Source organism: Hetaerina americana, unplaced genomic scaffold (genome assembly GCF_022747635.1).
Source record: "Hetaerina americana unplaced genomic scaffold, ioHetAmer1.1.p SCAF_79, whole genome shotgun sequence".
Lineage (NCBI taxonomy): Eukaryota > Metazoa > Arthropoda > Insecta > Odonata > Calopterygidae > Hetaerina > Hetaerina americana.
The window spans coordinates 894,782-916,180 of NW_027287416.1; positions in this window are offsets into that span (position 1 = coordinate 894,782).

Below are 21,399 nucleotides of genomic sequence, written 5' to 3' on the forward strand. Positions count from 1 at the left end.
TCGAGTGCCGATACACAAGGGAGCTGACTGAATACGTGAGAGTATCCCGTGATGCTGCTCGACCTCCAACTATCATTGAATCGTGTGGATGCAAGCGAGGCGGACGTTTTGGGGCGGCAGGGGGCACGGCCATCACGGCACCGGAACCATTTAAGCCGGTCGCACGTGGTCTGCTATGACTGATTTAGAATGCCATGGGATCAAAGCCCTCTGGAGCGAAAGGAATATTCGCATATGCTGATGATTAAAAAGAAAAAAAAAACATTGTGATATTTATAAACAATTATGGCGGATATCATTCCCATGTGGGACATGTGAATAATTCTAATTCCTCTACGTTAAAAGTAACCTTTCATGTACGTTAGCTAACACTATCCTACTATATTTAAATACAGAAGCACTGGAATATAAAGCCGAACGTTAGATCTAATTGTTTTCCGGACCCGTTCTGCCAATATTTCCAGCAGTTGGCATACTTGCAGATGGGCAAGTTTGTTTCATCTGAGGTGTTAGACAATTTCGATATCAATTCAGTTCTTGTATTTCGAACAATATCGCGCAACTATTTGCTAAATACCCCTCAATAAAAAGTGAACTACCATTTCCTGCACCAGCTGAGATTTCTCGATAGTAGGAAGATAGGTACTAAGCCACAACCAGCACGGATTTAGGAAGAACAGATCTTGCGAAACCCAATTGGGCCTTTTTATGAACGATATATTTAGATCGGGAGGAAACAACACACGAGTTGATACAGTATTTCTGGATTTCAAGAAAGCCTTCGATAAAGTCCCGCACAATAAATTGCTCCACTAACTTAAAAGATATGGTATCAATAATAAAATAATTAATTGTATTTGATACTTCTTTTCATATCGCAAACAAATAGCAGTCATCGATGGGTTGTGCTCAACGGAGGTAACGGAGATGGAGATGTAAGGAGATGTAACTTCGGCAGCCCCCTAGTGAAGTGCAATAGAGCCGCTTCTATTCTTAATAAACGTTAATGGTTCATGCGTTAGTAGCAACCTAAGATTATTTGCATACGACACGGTGGTATACATGGAAGTAAGGGGCTCATGAGATGTCGAGCTACTCCATGGAGACTTAGACACAATATCGGATTGGTGCAAGGGATGGGGATAAGTACTTAACATAGTCAAATGCGCAGTTTTGAAATTTTGAAAAAAAGGAACTGATGAGCAGGAAATAAATTATGGAATAGAGGGTTCAATGCTAACTACAGTAGATCAAGCTAAATATTTGGGGGTAGTTCTAACACCATAGCATTCATGGGGAGCATACATCAGCATATCAGGAAAATATGTGGATCCGCTTTAAAGAAACTCGGCTTCATTAAACGGAAGATGGGGAAATGTAACGAGAAAGTAAAAGAGAGGTGTTATTCTGTTCTAGTTAGACCTCATTTGGAATATGCCGGAAGTATTTGGGATCCTTGGGAAACAATTTGGCAAAAAGAGTTGGATAAAGTCCAGAGAAAATCCACCAGATTCGTGAGAAATTGCTATAATAAAAAGACGAGTGTGACAGCCCTTTTATGGGAATTAGGCCGGGATCTGCTTGAGATGCGAAGAGAAAAAGCGAGACTTAGACTTGTAGAAAGGTTCCGAGCAAACGAGCTTAACATTGACACCAAAGGAATTATTATGGCCCCACACTAGTTAGGAGGGTCTGACTACAAAGATAAGGGAGTTAGACTCCATTACAAATAGATACACATATTTGTTCTTTCCCAGGTCAATCAGGAATTATAAGAGTAAAAAATCAAAGTCATTATAGGAATACTAAAGTCATTCGATTTACAAGTCGGGACAAAATAGAACACTGCACAGGCATAGGGTATATTTGTAGGTGCATGTGCATGTTAGTTGATAGTATATCCATTGACAGGTGTGTGAGTTAAAAATGTTTTTACATGAATATATAAGCCTCTAGCACTTCCACATGTTTTCCTTTCAGTCTATATCACCTTCTCCGCGCCCACATTGGAAGTGCTAATTGTAGTGGGCGAAGTGGGCGAAGTGGGGGATTTTTAAGAGAAATTATAAGGAGACAGGAAAAATGGATGAAGGGCGCATTGGTCGGCAGTAGGATGTTGAAAATTGTGATAGAGAGGAGAATGTTAGGCAAACGAGGAAGGGCGTAGAATAGGTGTGGGATGTTGAACCGGGTGAAGGGAGGAAGGAAGTATTCAGAGTTGAAGAGGGGATTGTTACAGAATAGGAGGTTGGGTTGTGTTTTGCTAGGAGAAACAAAATATTTATTTGGTAGTTGTGTTAATCCAAAACCTAATATAACCGGTAGATTACCTCATAATAATATACGCCTCTGAGGGTGCATTGCGGCATGAATTTGTTAGTTTTGCATGTGGTCTTATTCGGTTTTACGGGTGGTGACCTAACACCCCCGCCATACGCCCTTGCGGGGTATTTTGTAGATGTAAATATATGTACCACTTGGTAAAATTCCTTAACATAACATTTGACATTTTGGAATTTCTGATGCAAAAGTATTACACCTTTCCGCATATTGCAACACACAGTTAACACCTTGGCTCGGTGTTAAAGAGTGCTTTGGCTGCAAATATAGGAATTGATTAAGGATGTGACCACGGTTCGTTACTTAGATTATACTTAGATACTTAGTTATAGAAAAATAATTTCTTTAGCCTGGTGATTGGATGCGTGTTTGGGTAACTAGTTCATAACTATAATCTATGATTATTCTCCCCTCATTTCTGAGATTGAATAGAAGCAACTACTCAGACCAAAGCGACAGTTTGCCGAGTGTTATATATGCACCTCGATAACAAGACCCATTAGCAATATATCATCCGAAAGCTTTATTTTTCCGGAGGAGAGGGCTCATAGGTCACTTCGCATCCACTCTCTTCCACGAAATGTCAAAGAAGCAATGAACAAAGCCTTTGAAACGAGCCGAAATTAATTGCCCGCCTGCTTCTCGCGAGCGGGTCGTCGCGTTGAGGAAACATGAACAAGTGAGCGAACGAAACATATTCACATCTTCACAGAGATAACGATTCTTTCCAAAATAAAAAAAACCATTCGGATCCGTGATCTGAATATTAAGGCGAGACAAAAAAATAACTACACTCCACCGAAAGATGAACGATCGACCATATAAAAGAGAATGTCAAAAGCAGATAAGCGTCACATACACGAGAAATAACTAAGCATTAGGAGATGAAGAATTACGATAAATCGCCGCATGAGGAAGTGATGGATGCAAGCAGAGAAGAACACTGGGAAGACGAAATGACAGCGTTTAGAAGAAAATGAAGAGAGAAGAAATGTTGGAGAAGGAGGAAGACGAAGGCTGAGGATGGGGCGGCTAGTTGTTCAGAGTGATGAGCAGTAGGACGATACGAGACTCGAGTCTGGGGGGAAAGGGCAGGTTAGAATTATATTAAACGACAGAAAATACTTAAATATACAGTAAAGAGAAAATAACACGAAGAGACGAATATAAAAGTCAAATTGAGGGAGAGATGTGAAGAGAGGTGAGAGGGGAGGAGGTCAGCGCGTGATGTCAGCGTGGGCAGAGAGAGAATAATGTACCATAACCAAGCCGTGACAGAGGGCTGGAGAAGAGGAGTTGACTTTCGGATTATTCGAGCGATTCGAGGGAGGGGGGAGAAGGGGGATAGGGGGAGAAAACAGCGGAGGGGAAGACGGAAGAAGCAAAAGAGAATGTTTAACGGGGGAGTTTGAGAAGGGGATATTGGAAAAAACAAGGCGGTAGGAGGGAGCGATAGACTTGCCGAGATATAGAGGGTCGACTACTAAAAGGGAGAGCGAGAGACGTCTAGAGGAGCTCTTTTGTTTTTTTTATTTATCAAGTAGAAGGAATGAGGCTCAGGAATATGCGATGTAACAGTCTTGTTTGCCCAAAGGATTTGACTAGGCCTGACTGAGAACGAATTGTGAAGAAAAGATGTTGGTTTTAGACGGATGAAGGAAGCGAAGAGGGGAGGGACGATAATAAGCTAGGCACTTTTCACTGGAGCGTGAAAAGCAGTTCCTACCAAATGAAAGAATGGAACAGATTCAAGAGTTAGTACCACATTGGGGATTATATAGCAAAACTATCCGATAGTAGATTCATTATTTCTGGTACAATGACGTACGGATTTATTCATTAGCAATCGCTGTTCACAGTAAATAATTAGCTGTGACACAATCTACTACCCATGGACGTTTGTATTCATTTAGAGCTTACACAGCATTTGTTAATTACTTGAAAAAAATCTAAAAATATTATAAATTTGACTAGGTACAATTATTTATCATGGATAAACAATTGAGCAAATAAATAGCGTGATTTAATCTCCAAAAATCAATTTTAATCTATACGGGGAAGAAATTATAGGATTCAAATAAATTCAATTCCGAGTTTCATTGCGTAATTACAACATTTCCAGGCGATTTAGAAAACGCGTTGGCTGCGAATAGGTCTGTCATTTGAGTATAGAATAACGCGTAATAAATGATGAATTATTAAGTAGCCTTTGAATCATATACATTTACTTTCCTATCATTGATAGAATACAAGTCCTAATAATGAATCAAATAAATTCTCAATAACTTTGAAATGCTGCTTTAAACACAAGGTATATTTGATGCTAAATATCATACGCTAATATATAAAAGAAAAAGATCCCACATAGGAATCGTTACAACAATTTATAATCTCAAGAAACAATCCAACATATTCATTATTGGATCTACTAAAGGCTCTCTTAAACGCGTACCGAATCGAAAATACAACAGAGTAATATGGTAAATGTTTTATATTGGGATAATATTTAGTTTTTTTGATATCATAGAAGCTAATTCAAAGTAGAATTGGTATACAATAATTAATAGCATTATAATTAAATTTTTTGCCATCTTAGAAGCCATATTTTAGCTTTAAGTATGCATGAAAACGAAAAACGAATACCCGTGTGCTCAAAAAGATCTGAAATCTGCTTAAATATAATTATTAATATTTAACTCATGTTAATAAATACTCATTCATTGTCACCAGAAAAATAATTATATTGTACGCCGGAGAGTAAAAGGGAAATCATAATTTGGATAAATATATATAGAAATGAAGTATTTGATGCGGAAATTGGGAAGCTTTAATTCCAACAAAGAGCGAAACGATTTAAAAATGAAAATACTCTAAGCGAGGAGAGCCATCACGTTTCATCTTCCCAGATGAAATTCTTCTACTTATCACGGCAAAAACGGCCCACCAAGCAACAACATTAAATCTGCAACCTCAAGGCAACAGATCTAGATCCCGTCACAACGATCTCTCCAGCGGCGGAGCCGAGGCCGCGGCCCTCATCTCTTCCGCCCCCACAGCCCGACACTCCTTTCACCTCCTTCATGTGCATAAGCATTCCCCGGCCAATCCCTCCCCATTGACGATGAAATTACCACCCTCTTCCCCACGCCCCAACCACCATCATTCTTCCATTCACATCTCCCTCGGAACGCCCCTTCGTCCCCTCGCCCTCTGAGGGCACTCTCCTCCCCTCCCCCTCGCCACTCCCGCGCGCATACCCTCCTTGCCATTCAATTCATTGCCGCTCCCGGCATCCAAATGCGCTGCATTGCCCCGTGGTCACTACTTACTACAGCGGCCACCTATAAATGGTCCACCGACGGCGGCGTCGTGCGAGAGTACGTGCGCGGAAAGTCTGTCTTCCTCCCGCCCGAGTGGAGTCTGAGGTCCCAGACGCCGCTGTCCTCTACGATTAGTGAGTATCAGCCGATGGGAGTGGGGGGCGGCGACCGGACTTCCGGCGATGCCACGCAATTAGGGCTGCTCGACTGGATAACGCGATGAGATCGCAATTCAGCATGTGTCGGAAGGACGAGATCTGATTCTTGCCGACAACCACCGACATTCGGTATCCACTAATAGCCATCCAACATTCTGGGCAACCAACGATTATCGAATATTTTAACATCCACAGGTTATCAAATTCTTTGACCTACACTGATACTCATCCTCATCGAAATTTAAGGAATCACCCCCTGCAATACTCTCTAGCGGTGGCTGGCAGGGTACTAGGCAAATAAAATAGGGATATTCTATTCTCATAAGTACCCAAATATGTCTACCGGCTCACGGACATCGACAAACTTATAACCTTGGATATTATGATACTGAGACCTTGAGGTAGTTGTCGAAGATCTTCGAATGGGTATCGTCGAAATAAAATGTATATGCAGGTTCAGAATCAACATTTAAATAACGAACAGATTCACAAGGGTGAGTGTCTTCTGCTCTCTTTATCTTCTACAGAATGCCAGAAATGAAACTGTGAATAAGGAAGAAGGATCTTCGAGATGATGATTATAACTGAAATCAATCGTAAGCACGCCAACATCATTCATATGTCCCCTTCCTAACTGTCTGAATTACTATTAGGGGATAGCCATTTCCCCGTCGACGAAGGAATGACTCACGAACTTTGGGAAGCAGAGCCAATGAGTTGGTGGGATTACCTAACGTCATCATTGGCTGAGCGTGTAGAGCTGAAGCTGGAAAGATACGGATAAAAATGGAATAATTAACTTCAAAATGAGTAAGAGCCATTTTTTGTCACCATATCTGTGATTATCCTTTAATTTTATTCCCTCAGAGCACACATTTACAAAAATGATGAATCAGTCGTTTCCGGCACTCATTTTTAATCCCCCAATTTTCTCTCATCCTTCGAGAAAATCATCCGTTCTACGGCCGAACAAGCGAAATGAAAATGGCTGTAGGATAAATTTTAGACCGATGTATTTAGTAGTAGTCCCGATGTGTTAAATTTAAATCCAACTTTGTGTATGCTCAAACGTGAGTTCAGCAGAAAATATTCTAACAAATTCCATCACATTCGATCATATAGTAGCTACAATTTCAGCATCTGGGATATTATATTTTGCTCAATAACCGAACACTACTCGATATTTGATTCAAGAAACAGCGATTATAACCGGAAGATAAATTCAAATTCCCAAAAATGGATTTATTTTTTATCGTCAGAATGATGAAAAATCATTCAGCCATTCTAATGGAGCACGGAATTTACACAGCCCGAAAGAAGTCCGACAGAAAGGAGATTGGCTGGCCAGGGATTGATTGAGACACGCACGGAACGCTGATACGGGAAATTTCTCAAGTGGAGATCGGATTTGGATAAAGCTGAACGAATTTCCCCACCAACTAATTAATACGAGTCGCTTGAAGGGAAGGCGTTTCTGTCAGAAAAAAATGTGGGAGAAGTATTTCCCCCACGGGTATCGTAAATTGGAATTCTTTCATCGATTACTCTTCGTAGATCGAGTCACGGAAAAACGAATCAACGGATCACGAAGAAGACCACCACAAAAACGCCCACAAGTTATTAAAAATGCGTACAATTAAGTATTTTGCTTTTTTTTTCAAACTGCAACATGGAAAATGTGCAACGAATTCATCACTCGGAGTATAAGTTCCAGCCTAATGGGGTGACACCTCCATAATTTGAACAGTTTAATAATCCGGTTTAGAAAAAGTATTTTATTAAACAATAATTTCAACACGATCTGTTTAATGGCACAATTCATCATACTTTAATCATCATTAACATATTTTCGAGTGTAAATCAGTATTTGCATAAAAACTTACATCATATCTTAATCGGAAGTATCAGAAGACCCTTGTGTAATTCCTTTTTTTCTTCAGGGAAAAAACATTTGTCAGCTATTAAAAATTCATAAAAAGAACTGAATTCTGCTGACTCTAATGCTCGATGACACCTTATAATAACTCGTGGAATGAGCGACACATGTTGGACAACAAATTTAGCAATCTCTAGCTCACAGATGTCGACAGGAAAGCCCTCACAGCCCGACTCTCGGTCAAGAGGAAATAAATCTTAACGAGAACAATGCTTGAACCATGAAAACACTACATAAATGACTGTATTCTGAAAATTAAATATTAAAATTGCACGTTCAAGTGTAATGCCAAAGCCTTAAAGCAAACAATTGAAATCCAAAAGAAAAATATTAAATACAGGAATATAATGGGCTCGTATCGATTATAATGTGGCGCTACATTTTTATGAGCTTATATGAAGGACATCTCAAAATGAAAGGAAAATGAAGGAGAATAAAAAAATGAAGAAAACCGGAATTTTTAAAAAAAGGAAATATAATGAAAACGTCTGAATTAAAATGAAATTAGTCTGAAAACGCGCCAAGACAGCTTCGAGATGAAAATAAATTGTGGGAGTACTAATAAAGAGGTAGAGATGTGATTAATTGTTACACCGACCGAAAAAATTCGACCCGCTGGGCATTCAGGTTGGGAGGCCCATGTCAGGCCCAACTCTTGTTAATGGCGCCAAAGCAAATCCTTCCCAAGGCCTCCTCTCATTCTCTTCCCTCCCTCTCTACCTGCCTCGGTCCTTTCTTGTACAGGATTCGACGATGCCGCCTCCACCTTGGGGGCCCCGTCGTGCTCCCACGCATATCCGCCCTGCCCTCTCCCCACACATTTCCCCATTGCCCCCCGCGCGCGACTCTCGCACGCTCAACCCTCTGACCCCAACGTCCCCACCCAACCGCCCACTCACTCGCGAACACGCTTTGCTCGGATTTTTTTCCCCGGCGGCAGGTAAGGAGGCCACCTCTGTAGTCCTTAAACAGACCTCAGCGTTTATTCAAAACATCCCGTTACGTTAGCACACATATCGCACGCCCACCTTTAATATGTATATTTCATACAAGGTCGCTCACTAAGGTAAAATAAATTCGCCCTTTTGAGGGGACTATATACTGGTCGCCAAAAAATTAAAACTACGTCGACTTAAAATTGTACAGCGTGCTCGCGCAACTCTCACCTGTGCAAGCGCATATGCGTAAATAATGTAAGAGGTTTTGTTTTCAGGGTAACTGTGTGTAAGAACGTCGCGAAGATAACTCATGATTGCTCAAAATACCAAAAAGTACATAAACTCGAGATAAGAGCGAAGAAACCAAGCGTTGGAAGAGCTAATCTTTCTGTTCAACCCATACTATCTTATAATTAACGTTCTAAGAAGTACACTGATACGACTTACTGATACGAAAATGCACGTGAAAATTTTGAAAAACCCCTGCCGTCTTGAAATATTACTCATATGTACCATCATTTCACGTTTTGTTCATTCTAAAAGTTTCCCTTGAGCGTTTAATTTTGACTCAAATGGTCAGTTGCTATGGGACTATAGAAAATCACCCATAAACTTGTTGAAAATAAATATTCCACTACATCGAATATGCCGAATTAAAATACATGGGCCATAAAATACAACTCCTCATTGATTCATTAACTCCTTAGTAGACAAATTTTAATAAAAAACATTTGTTTCCGCGGTATGACTAAGCAACCATTGTATCCAGATAACAATTCGAATGTTAAGGTTTTATATAACCCATTATAACAACGCGTGGAACCAAACAATCTAAAACCATTTTTGAGAGAGTTTCATACTAGTCTGCGGGAAAAATTACAGGAGCTTATTTTTTTTAGCCATGTAAAAATTTTATGCTCATATCTGCATGTAAAATAACTTATGTTATCATCAACCACGCTTAATATTTCTTTCACCCCACTTTAACCGATCGCAACTGATGCGAAGAGTATAGAAATTATTTTTCATGCGCACTCACTAATTTATCCAGTCATCGAGTTCACAGCTTCGGCCTTAATTTAAAAGATGTCAAAAAACTGCCGAGACAGCAAATGAAGGCCAGCTGAAATGGTCTCTATGGATTGACGACGACGGTAAAGAAGAATTCGAATCGCTCGACGAAATTAAGCGAAGTTAGGAAGGCAAAGGCTCTTCTTTGGCACCTTATGTTTACAAACAAAGTAGCTGATTTCGGATTGACACACTGCCATTGTTATTTTTGAAAAAAGTCTACAAGAGATGGTCCGAGCAATAATATCTAAAATGTGGTGCGACGTATGCATGTGTAAACTTTCAAGCTCTTGCTTCTGAAATTAGAATAACTCGTCATGTTTTCCGTCCCTTAGCGAATAAATTGGCGACTCCAACGTTGGGTTTTCTCCTCTGTGAGCAAACCAAGAGGTGCGCGATAAAATTTCAAGAGAGTGATATCAGCAGACGCATGCTCTTACCTTCTTTCGTTGGGAAAGAAACACTCATACATGTGACCTGGGACATAAAAGGCGTGAATGCGCGGAGGAAGTTCTGTTTTGAAAGTCGTTGATACCTAATAGGCCATGAAGTGCTGCCCTTGAAGCCGAATGAGCACCCTTACCTGAAAATGAAAGAAAATAGCACCGGTCAATTCCCAAGAGAAAAGAACACTCAATTCAAAAACATGACAAAATAGCACTCAAGATAACATAGGCGACCATTATAAGGACTTTCACCCTTTTTACGCATTTGAAAAGGGCATTTAAAACGTAATAAAGCAACGGAGCATCTAGGAAAAGCACAATAAATTTCTAAGATGTTAAATATGCACTAGCGGCCTCTTTAGAGAGTCTCAGCTTAGGCTACAAATGAGTTATTTTCATTGCAAAGCGTATTTTTTAAATGTAAAGTTATATACGAGGGTCATCCGGAAAGTAGTACCCGTTCGTGAAATAAAGACACAAAAGTAAATATTAACAAACATAAAAAATTTTATTTGAAAGAGGATACTTTAAACTACTTCTCAACATAATCTCCAAGCAAATTAAGGCATTTGTCATAACGTGTGACAAGTTTCTGTATTCCTGCTGCATAGTCCTTCGCCGCCAGCTCATTGAGATACGCGAGGGACCCATCTTGCACAAATTTTTGCATAATGCAGATGGTGTTTAACAATTTCATGAACAATTGTTCGAGAAACATTGGGAAAATGCTCACAGATGTCATCAATTGTGACGCGCCGATCGTTCCTCACGAATTCGTCAACTGAGCTCACCAGTTGGTCTGTAATGACAGACGGTCTCTCCGAACGCTCATCGTCGTGTGTGTTCCCCCTCCCCATGTTGAAGTTGCGACACCACCGCCGAACAGACGACTCGTCCATTACATTGTCTCCATACACCTCCTTTAATTGGCGATGAATATCACATGGGCGAACGTTTCTTGCATTGAGGAATTTAATCACTGCCCTCACTTCACAACTGGCGGCGTTCTCAATTTTTTTAAACATTGTAAACAATCACAGAAACAACACAGGCAATGCTAGCGTCACGCAACTTGGCTCAGAGAAGGCAGACAAGCCACTGAAGCTATCTGACCTCGTCCAGCGGCTACTCGCGTCGTCAGCACTTCATGCGGCACGAACGGGTACTACTTTCCGGATGACCCTCGTAAATAGAGATAATGAATACATACAACCATGTATGATGAAATATTTACTATAATTATTTCATGGCTAAAAGGTTCTTCCGCATAATACTACAAAAGAGACGCACAATTTCAGTATTCAAAGAGAATGCTTGCCTTTTTTTCATTGACATCTGCCACCACAGCTTGAGTTAAACATCCCATGCAGTTGATTTTATCCTTGAAAGGGCAAGCGCATTCATTTCATTTAACATCAATACAATCAATAAATATTAGTTAGCGCCTTCATTTCATTAAAAATCAGTAAACTAATAACGTAGATCGAAATAAATGAAAAACTCCAATAGCCGTAAACAATTTACCTTTCAAAACAAAGTACAAATGTATTTGTACAAAAGTACATGTAACAAAATATTTTCATTTATTTCATACTACTAGCTGTAAGAGCTCAATTCTATCAATATAATAAGGTAGAAGTTATTCTGCAGAGATTGTAGGTGCTATGGTGTAGGATATGCAATCGAACTTTGGTCCCTATATTCAGGAAAGGAAAACACGTAATTAGTATTCCTATGACGCTAGTCATAACTAGAGCGTCTTATATTCCTTTTAAGAGCAATCTAAGGATTATCTTTTGAATCTTCTATTCCAGCATACAGTCATAGTAGGGTTTTAAGGCTAAGTACCTGAAGGAAGAATATACTCAACAAATTATACACGGACGCAACATGATGCAATGAATATGGGTTCATGTCACAATAAACAATAGCGTTAACTCGAGGAGAGTAATGCATAATTGAAGAGGTTCGTCGTAAAAAGGAATCTGGATCACTTTTTTTAGATTTAGCATTAAGATAAAGAGCTTCGTAATTATTATAATAACATATTGTGCAGATGAAAACTGTGTGCTACAATTGCACAATGGGGCAGGTGTTAAATAAATTCTGAAGGTCGATGAAAAAAGTAATTGAAAAAAAGCGTGAAACACGACGCGGAATACATTATCCGATGCATTTTAAGGTGTTACGATAAGATCACACGGAGAGAATGCATTCATTAACGGAATTAAAGATGAAAAGAGGCTTTAATGTTGATTCGTACTAAGTCAGATATGTAATGTATGTGATGCAAATTTATAAACGTAGAGACTCGTTCACAGAAAATTAGTACTTTTGCAAAATACGGAGGATAAATATAATTATTTTAGTATATTTCTAAGTTTATTGAATATCACAGAGGAAGTTAGAATCAGGTTTCATAAGTCATCAAATAAACCTCTTTTAATAATTTAATGTTAATGAGATAAACTTACAATTGAAGTGAGTAGATAAATACTAATAAATAATGAGAACTATTTACAAATTTCAGCTTGCAAACCTTACTTATTCCACCATCATCCTCGATTCATTTCAAATGATTAAGTTGTTTCACATAACGAACGCAGTTAAAAGCAGTGGGAGAAAACATACCTGTATGAAAGATTGTCTAAAAAACCTTTTGAATTTATAGAATACGCTGAATTCCGACAGCAATAAGTAACCATTTAGGGAAATAAGTCATTTCTAACTACTAAATGTTTATCAGTCAAAACCGGAAGGCTAAAAATTCTCTCAAAAATTAAAAGGATCGTACTTCATAAGGCAAACTGCCAATGAGACAAAATATTTGCTCGTTATAGAGGGATATTCCATTAAGGAGTGTCGGTAATTCAACTACAAAGGTCCACTCCCAAGTTAAAACATAAAATCACGAGTAACGGAAATATTTTCCTATTTCTAAATCCACTTTCACATCATATTTTACCTCCAACTCAAAGAACGAAAGGAAGCGAGTCGATTAGAGTCGCTCGTGAGTTGCGGAGTCAACTTTGAGGCTACAAAGGAAAAAACAACCCTCTTACAGGGGCAGATTATCACGTAGACGACGAGAGGTAACCAAATAACTCGGCGCATCGCTGCGGGAAGATGGAAACGAGAGGGGGAAATGCACTCCTGGTATAAGGGATGAAATAGATAAGTCCCAACTCATCAATTATAAGGGAGCAATAAATGTATTTCACATCAGAAGCAGACGCGAGGCGATAAGGCGATCTCACCAGGCCTCGGGAGCGATTGGTTGCAGGAGGGACTGCCATCCAATCGCAGCCATCTGATAAAAACGAAAGTAAGTATGCTTGCACCTTCCCCTTCCGTCCGTGGGAGAAGATAGTAGCGAGCGGCCTCTGCCTGTTCGCCCTCCGCACCATTCATCTCCCGGTTCGCAATTTCGTTCCTCTTTCCTCCGAATGTGAATGAGCTCTTTATCGTGCTTTTCCATCGGCTTCATCCTTCCACCACCAACGAATGGATGCTCTTCCCCCGAGTCCGCAGAGAGGAGATATCTTCTCCCTCCCGCGAAAGGGCTAGCAGGGGAGTGGGGAGGGATGCAAGAGGGGCGACGCTGCTCCTTTTCCTCTACGTACTACCCGTCCGTCCACTGGCTCCCCCACACCAACTCGTTCCCACTCTACTGTGTGTGTGAGGCGGGGGAAGGAGGCAGTGACGCGGCCGGCCGGGAGGGAGGTGGGCAGTGGGTGGTTCAGGGGAGCGTGAAGCCTTGCGCTGTAATGGGAGGAAGGGAGAAGAGGGTTGAAGAAGAGAAGAGAATGCTACGGAGGTGCGCTTGGAGCCACGAGGAAGAGGGGAGAATAAAGGAGGGGGAATATTGCCTAAGGTTGCCTTTCGGACGCGTAGCTTGCGTGGGACGTGGGGATTTTTACGACCGCGTAGTTAGCATCCAACCCCGTTGGTAGCGTAGGATTTCGATGAAGAGCGTCAATTGGACGACAACCACACACAGAGGCCGCGAAAAAAACATGCAAACGAAAGGCAGACGGCATTCGCGCGCGCTTTGTTAACGTTTGTGGATAATACCTCTAGACGTGTGAAGAATTCAATTTGCATATCGTCTCGAGGATGGTTTGTTATCTTCCCGTTACTGACAAACACCAAATTCCACGTAGTCGCGTGGAAATCTGAGTTTCGGTAGTGTGATTAGTACAAATATCAAGAGGAACATTTCCCACCGCCTGATTGGAACTTAAGTGAGGCAGAAAGATTACAACAACTGAAACCCATGTCTACGAACTCACCTCAATGGATTAAAAACCAGGAGTTAGAGAACGTGCGGATTCCCTGGATGAGTGTGGCCGAAAAGTAAAAATTAAGGTTTTCCTTGACATGCAATGAAATAGAAAAATATGGAAAATGAAAGGCGAAAGGACTTCCAAGGTGTTTTTGAAGCCTTTTTTCTACGTAAGCGGTTTCATCGCATTGAACTGATGAGGAATTGCATGATGGACAGAGCAAAGCACGAGGAGCTTGTGAGGACGGCTGTAAAACATTTACGCAGCCAAATCCAACTGGCAGACGCGGCTAGGAACGAATCTCGCGTTTCGTCGACAAAAATTATAATCCACAGAACATGCAGATGCTACAATCGAGGATCAACTTGTATTCAAATATTGCGAATGTGATACAAATATTGCTAATAATCGATGAAATAAAATAACATTTTTTAAATGACGCTCTTTGCCAAGCCTTCCATTTTAACGTCAATGAAGACGCTTTAATGTTGCAGATAGTGGCTAGTAACCTCTAACAACAATCTAAGTAGGACGTGGGGTAAATTTTTTCGCCATATAAGAGGAGACAAGTTTCCTGAGAAGACACCAAAAATACCAACGCTTTTAGCCTCCTTCCGCACAAAAACGAATAATCCAATATTTGATAGAATTCGTTCCCTCAATTGATTTTTAAGGTTTAATTAGCTCCGAAGATTTGAAACACGAACAATAGAAAAAAGCCACGGAATACGTAACAACAGTTTTCTTTGTGTCAACTCCTACCCTACGCCCTCATACCTGTTTATCATCCTAAGAGGGTGATGAATAGAGATTGCTTGTCGCGCCTCTTAGCAAAGGAAAACAAAATTTTGCGAACAGGTAGATAGAGGAGAAAGTGGAAACGAGTTGGTGTTATATCAACAAAGAAGGAAAGAGCGAGCGGTTAGGGCAGGGAGGGAAGATGCATTCTTGTACTGGAGGGGGGGGGGGGGGAGGCAGGTGAGCGAGAAAGGGGCTTTGGCTCATTTAAATCCATTGAGAGAGTAAAGGAGGAAAAGAGAGAAGGGGAGAAGGTTGAGAGGGAAGATGGAGAGGAGAGACAAGTGCTAAAGAGCGGAGGGAATGCATTCCTTCCTCCTCCTCCTACCACCCTATCCCCCGCTGCAAGCACCCCTCCCACCGACATGGAAACCGCGCTTCCGAGCGGAGAGGAATGCTATTAAACGAGCGAAGAACGAAAAAAAGTTGGGGTGGCCTCGCTACCTCGCATCTTTTCCCTCCATCTTCCCCGTCTCGGGGGGGACGAGAAGCGGGGAGACTTTGGAAGGAGTAGGGGGAGACGGAGTGTTCGCCGCTGGATGCTGCGAGGGCGGTCGTGGGGGAATGCTCTGGGTGTGGAGGAGAGAGGCCGCCCGCCCTCCCCAACTCTCTCTGCCATTCTCACCCCCGAGAAGGGAGAGGGGGGTGAGATTGAGTGAGGAAGGGGGAAAAGGGAAGCTCGTCTGCGCGGCGAGCGGGACATTTATAGGGAGTTCCATTCAAGGAATCTTGGGGAGCATTCATTCAGGAAAAGGAGCGAGAGAGGGAGGGTGGGGGAGGTTAGAAGTAAGTGGAATGGGGCGACGGGTAGGGAGGAGAGGATAAAGGGGGAGGTAGGGTGGACGGAGCATGCATACCTACTTATAATCCCCCACTCCGCGAGCCTCATTCATTAAAATCGCCTGAGCCTACCGGTCGCCTGAGGCCCGCCATGGTCCGAGGTAAGGAGAGGACGATGGCCGGTCAGTGATGGAGTGCTGGAGGGTCAACGCATCTTCCACTCACCCTCGTTCCCGCAGATCGATAGAAACGACCAAACAGGTATCATCTGAAGGCATATCTGTCTCGCTTAGGTGCCGTATAAAGCCGGAATGCAAAGGCGAACTTCAGTTAACCGACGACTGAGTGATAACTTGGTCAGAAAAATGTATATACTTAACGACTGACTAGTAGGACTGCAAAAGACAGCAAGGTTGTAATAATCACCAAAGAAGTGTCTGACACGCATTAAGTTTAATCGTAGAGATCCCTTTTATTAATCTATTCAGTAATGCTAACGCAGGTCCACTCTATAACGCGGCCTAGTCGGCATATTCCTTTTCACATCCTCTATCGTATTCCATCGCTTTCCGGCGAGTAACTTATTTTCAGATTCTTCGCACAACTCTTCCAGAGGGCGTATCCTTCGATAGGTTTTAGCATTAATGCAGACCTGATTATAAGCATGCTCCCAACGCCACAATAAATCTTGGATTTTTTGATGCCTTAATTTATAATGCCTATGTTTATTGGAGAAAATTGATGGCCCAGGAATCGGATGATTATTTATGCAGGAAAGACAGAAAGAACATTGTACCGAAGAGAACAAAAAAACGACGAAGAATTAGAGACACATGGTTCCAAAGTAAACCTCGAGGGGTAACGTATAGAATATATTACTGCTTGGACTGGACGGAAAGACGTGGAATCAACGGTTGACGCACGTTAAAAATCCGATGAATGCCCATTTCATAAAGATGTTGGGAGTAGTTTCATTTCTATCAATTACGTTTTTGAAGAGACTAAATGTGATGCTAAGCAGAAGTATACATAATGGTCACCAAACTGAGCCAAAGAGGGACTCGAGGTCTTATAAACCCGTTTTTGGACCCTGAAGAGACTGATGCGTGTAGAATCACATAGTAACACTCGATCATTAATATGAGACCCTTAATATGGCGTGATCCTCTGCCTCTTGAGTGCCTGAGCATGAATCCACTTTTCTAATATATCGGTCTCCTTTACTTCTTCTGCACTCACAAAAAACATCTTGGGGCTATTTACTAGCACATTTAGGGTAGGAAATGTCCACCTAGCTGAAGAAATTTCCGACTTCTCACACTAACAAGACTTGTCTCAGCATAATGAAAAACGAAACCCGACACTTCTTGAAGCCTACAGCATTAATAAACTTGTCTGTTTTTTATAAAATAAAATAAATTGTCATATTTGAATATGATCAACCCTTCAACTATGCATCCGAATCGTCATGCTACGGGAAAAAGCCCAGGGATTGATTAATGGCGGTATTTCCTTCGCTACTCGATAGACAGGAGGAAAAAATCCATATGAAAACTTGCCCTTCGACTTGATCTAAAATATGTCCCTACTATGGAAAAAATATACCCCACCAATTGTGCGATAATCATCTAGCTTTCCTGTTATCAATGTATCTTGCCGAATCCAGCTATAGTTTATGAATACAGACGTTCGGAGCAAATTTGGGTTCAGAAACTGACTCCATACTCGTACTGAACTCAGAAACTAAGCTAAGATAAGCTTTCAGCTAAATAGCAACAACAGTCACGCATATTTATAGCGTTTATAAATAAGCTGAATGAAAGTTCATGACGTGATTATCCAGTGTCATTCAGGACCAAGGATACGTGTACCCCCTTAGAGCAGCGGTTAATCCATCACCATTTAACTCCGCTTTTTTGGCTTCAAAGAAATGGGAAACAAGACATCACACTAAAGTACTAGGGGGTAACTTCCACTTCCGATCTTTCGTAAAGCACACACGTTAAAAGAATTCGCAATACCGCCTCAAAGAAACGGCTTCGTTAGGCGTGTCGCAAGAAAATGCAACAAAAAGGGAGAAGTGTTATTCCTTATTGAAAAGATGATGTTTGGAAGATGGACAGGTCCATTGAAGAAAGTGCAAATAACGAACCGGGGGATAAAGGTCGAAAGAAACCAGCTGGATGTCAAATATGCTAAGAGCAGAAAGGTGTGGCAAGGTTATTGACCGAAGTACAATGAAAGTTCCTCCAGATAAGAAGGGTAAAAGATAGTATGAAACTGAAACCAATAGAAGGTTTCAGCTATTTCAAGTTTACTTGAGAAAGGAAGAGAATCACAAGGATCTCGTAGTGACCATCAGGATAAAATAAATGAAAGGTCTCGCACTGATATATTTGAACACGACTTTCATCGTTTAATTTGTCATCGTCAACCCAAAATCAAGGGAAAGCACCTCGGTTAAGCGCCTTAAGCCTCGGTCTCGCAGGATTTACGAAAGGGTATATCCTGCGAGAGACAACTTGCACTTTTTGATCATGGTATCTTTGTTTCGGGAGGGAGCAATTTTGCAGTGCACGTGGTTCTTCTAGATTTTAAAAAAGCTTTCGAAAAAATACCTCATAGTAAAAATACCCACAAAGCTAGAAAGAAGCCTTTGGCAAACGTAAAAATACTAGTATACTGGACTGGATTAAAGACTTCTTGAATTGTGGGGTACAAAGGTTAGTCATAGAGATGTTAGGTCTAATGCAGTAGAAGTCATTTTAGGCATTCCCGAGGGAAGTGTTATCGGATTATTATGTACAATAGGATAAAATGAGTTTATGAGGAAAATATTTCCTTACGGTCAGTGTTTTCAGTAAATATGCACCGATTACACCAATACTTCAAAGCAGTCAATAATGTATTAATTGTATCTGTCGACTTTAAAACAGCAAAACTGTTCACACTAGCACCTTAAAGAATGAAATTAAATCGAAACGGAAAACTTCATTAGCTATCAAAGGTAAATATCGTCGACAAATAAACCTTTATACTTGGGTAGTCATCTTACTAGCATGAATCAAGAATTCTAATTTATCAATTAAAGATTCCAAAATCATTAAAATTTTAAGTGTTAATGAAGTGACTCAAAAATCCGCGACTCCGTTAAAATTATGCATCTACGTATGAATGAAAATTCTAAACCGGCTAAAAATCTGCCATACCTACAGCAAGAGTGTAGGTAAGAATAAATATAATTCAGACGGCTGAGTTTTTATTGGTCGGAAAATTGAAAAGGATCGGATCGTTCTCAACTAAGAAAGGGATTGACCCCGAAAAAATCTATAGACGTACACGTACAGGGTGTGTCCAAAAAATTAGGGAATGATTTTTTGCAGCGATCTAACCGAGGTCAATTCCTGCGGAAATGGTATGCATAAATTATGGCACATGACGGTCAGACGAGGGGATTGAAGCGCGGAGAAGAGAGAAAATGATAATCAGATGGATGAAAAAGGAGAGTTAGCGCGTTTAAGGAATCGGTAAAAATGTTCGTATAAGGAAAACGCTAAGAGCACTTTTACGGCCAGGGACCTAAACGCACATTTTCACAGCTGTTGGAAATTCCTCAAATAACCAATGACGAAGAAAAAAATTCTGCGAATTTGGAGGATTCCGAATTCAATATGCTATTAATAAAATGACTTTACCCGCTAATAATTACGTTACAAATGGGAACTAGAAATGCAAGAAAGTTGAAAATGTTAGACGTAAATAAAAAATTATAAACTCTTGGGGATTCTTGGAGAAACAATTGCTCATAAAAGATTATTTTAGCAAAAAGACGGAAGAAAACCACAAGCAAGGAAGGCCGAGTGTCCACGAAAAAGGCAATAAAAGACGTAACGTGACTCAGAGGAATTTCAGAAGTTGGAGGATAGAAAAAGAAAGAGAAAAGAGAGGTCTAAAGCTAAACACAAGATGGTTGACTGGTGAAAATAAAGGTTGCATCATCTTGCTACTGCGTCTAGTGAACTTTTATCATACGTTTTTGTGATTCATTGTAAAAGATGTGACTCGCAACATGAGGCATCATCGAAAACCTGAGTATTCATGAATCTTGAAAAAAGTAACCACTTGTAAATTAAAGGCTATCATATCAGATGAACTTTTTCAGACTATAATTAACCTCAAGGGGTTGATCCAAATGCATTTATATAAGAACTTTGGAAAAGTATTCCGAACGGTTAACATATTTGCCTCCGGCTAGTACAGAATAACATTAATCAACGATTGAAAAATGAAATTTTTGTTACTTTGAAAATAATCTCGACCTTTCCAGAGTGCGGAATAGCAGGGAGAAGAACTAATTCCTATGGCTTCGGGCTCAAAAGTCCAATGCTGAAGGGGCGAACTCAAAACCATTCTTGAAAATACAGAGTCGAAAGAAGAAAAATACAGAGTCGAACGCACGTAAGTTGAGCGAATAAAATGAAGAGGCCCGATGGGAAAAAGAAGCGATAGAACGAGGTGTAGAGAAGTCGTGGAAGATGGAGGTGAGAGAGAGAGAAAGAGAGGGAGGGAGACGGATACGAAAGGGGTGTGAGAGAGAGAGAAGGAGAAGACACGACGGCAACAAAGACGGATGGAGAAGAACCGGTTCGCGTATTCCATTTGCTCCAAGATGTATATAGTATAATCCTTTCGTCGCAGCAGCAAGCATACGACGATTTCCTGCGATATACCCACCCCCTACACAACCACCCCCCTAACCTCCCCCCCCCCCCCGAGAGCTCTTTTTCCCTCCATGATTCCCTCATCCCACCTCCTCCCCCGACCACCTCCCTCCGGACTCACCCTCCACCACGCGTAGGTTCATTCACTCGGAATCGTGAACGTGCAAACCGTTCACGAGATGTGGGGAAGGAGGGAGGAGACGGGAATCTCCTTGTCCGGTGGTAGGGGGGAAGGGGTATGTTGGCCAGTGCCTCTCTCTCTCAGCCTTCCCTCCTCTCCCACCCGTTCGCCATCTCCGAGTCGCGACGACCGTAAATCTCATCACCCGCTGACGAGGACTTGGCTCGCTTACCCCCGGACTCAACGAAGACGGGGTAGGTAGAGTGAACAATTAACGGACGAAGGCTGATTGCCGACCGGCGGCAGCAGAGGAGGCTACAGAGTCGGGATGGGGAAAGGTATCCGTATCCTCGTTCGCTTGCCGCGACGACCGAAGAACAGCAAGCGGTGCGCGGACAGTGGACGCGTTGACAGGGAGAAATGGGCGTAGTCAGGAGTGGCAAAGTACGTACATGAGCACCAGCCTAACTTCTCGAGGAATGGC